Raw genomic sequence first — 1,988 nt, 5'->3', positions numbered from 1 at the left:
TGGATGAACACAGCAGGCCGAGCAGCATCTCAGGAGCACAAAAGCTGACATTTCGGGCCTAGACCCTTCCTCTCTGATGAAGGGTCTAGGCCCGAAACATCAGCTTTTGTGCTCCTGAGATGCTGCTTGGCCTGCTGTGTTCATCCAGCTTCACACTTTATTATCTTGGATTCTCCAGCATCTGCAGTTCCCATTATCTCTGATACAATCTATTTCTCCAGATGACCTCATTATGATTTTTTTTGGCTGAGCTCCAGGATTAGCTTAGCAGTGTCTGTGCTTCAAAGGATGGGGCACAGCAGTTGCATGAGAAGTGTGTATGGGCTTTTAATACAACTGGCATTAACTGCGGGAGAACTGAGGTGAGCTTTCTCCAGCATCTGCAGTTCCCATTATCTCTGAGCTTTCTAACCAGCCAATCTCTGCAATCAGCTACTTCTGCAGCCTTAAGGAACTGCTTTCAGTGTCAGCAGACTGAATACAATCGTGCCCCTGCTTTGCCACAAAGAAAATATCACATGAAGGGTGCATCTATTCAGGGGTGAGTGCCAAGCTGAGAAGTTCTCCAACTGGAGTTTTATCCTGGTGGTGAAAATCCAGCCCAATAAAACACTTCTGCACACAAAAGATGGTTATGGCTTAGAAATCTGCAAGTAACGTTGATACATGAATAGAATTCTGTTAATCAAAGGTATTCAGGCATATGGGAGGAAAGACAGATATATGAAATTAGGTAACATCAACCGAGGAACATGCTAAAGGGACTAAATTGTTAAAATAGAAATGTTGATGGGGGGCGGGGGTGAAGATTTGGTTACTTGTAATCTCTGGGCAGGGGTATGCTTCTTTGTCTCCAGCCTCTGTTACCTACTGATAGCTCACAAGCTACCTACCTGTGGTTTGAAAGTGGATAATGTGAAAGAGCAGTGAATAAACCAATTAATTGGCAACAATTATTCTGCTTATAAGCCTGGCTGGAATTAATTTCAAACCTGCTCTGAAATTTAACTGAGAAATGAACATGAAATAGTGGCTAAGCAGGAGCAAGTAACAGGCTTGAATCTAATCAAAGGCTTTGGGTGATTTACACATAAAATAGTCTATTGCCATGCCAGTGACACTTTTATTCCCAAGAATGAATTATTTTTCAAATGTTGTTTAACAGACTAGGTGTTAGGTGACTGAACAGTAGACTGCATCAGCTTCAAGTCTTTTATCTTTTGCTTGATTCATAATGCAGCCTACATTGCTGGAGGAATTTTCACCTCATTCAAGTATGGATCAGACAAGCAGACTGCCAACATAGAAGCTAAGGAGGATTTGAAAGAGATGCTGGAAATCTTGGAGCTGAGTGTAACATCCTGAGGGGCTTGACAGAGTCAATGTGGAAAGGATGTGTTTCTCATGTAGGGGAATCTAAATCTAGGGATAACTGATAAGAATTAGGGGTCACCAATGTAAGACTGATGAGAATAATTTTCTCAGAGGATTGTAACCCCTCAGAACTTGTCACGAAAAATGTGCAATTTGTACATAGAGTTTGGTTTTTAAGCTAGAGGTATATGTGATGGTCTAGTTTTATGAAGGTGTTAAAAGTTAACTATGTCAGTCTTTCAGGGACCATGCTTTTGAACAAATATGTCCCTCCTGGAATGTTAATGGAAGATTGGTTATACCGTGAAGGTTTATGACTAGTGATAGAAAATGTAAAGTGATTAGCTGAGCAGAGTCTAGGATGAGCACGTTTTGTCTTAATTTAGTTCAAAAGCTTTTTGGGTAGCTTGAAGGAGGCTTGACTGGGGCCATAATCGTAGAGTCTCTGTTCGGAAAACAAGCTTGTTCTTATTAAGGAAGTAAGTTGCCTTAGTGAAAAAGTCCTCTTTGTGAAATATCCAGACGAGAAGTGTTTGGATTGAAATCTGTAGATTATTAAAAGACTGTGAACGAATAAACTCTCAGTTATGCACTGTCAAAGGAATAGGCTTTCC

Source organism: Stegostoma tigrinum, chromosome 24, assembly GCF_030684315.1.
Source record: "Stegostoma tigrinum isolate sSteTig4 chromosome 24, sSteTig4.hap1, whole genome shotgun sequence".
Lineage (NCBI taxonomy): Eukaryota > Metazoa > Chordata > Chondrichthyes > Orectolobiformes > Stegostomatidae > Stegostoma > Stegostoma tigrinum.
Note: the sequence above shows the minus strand (reverse complement) of the source record.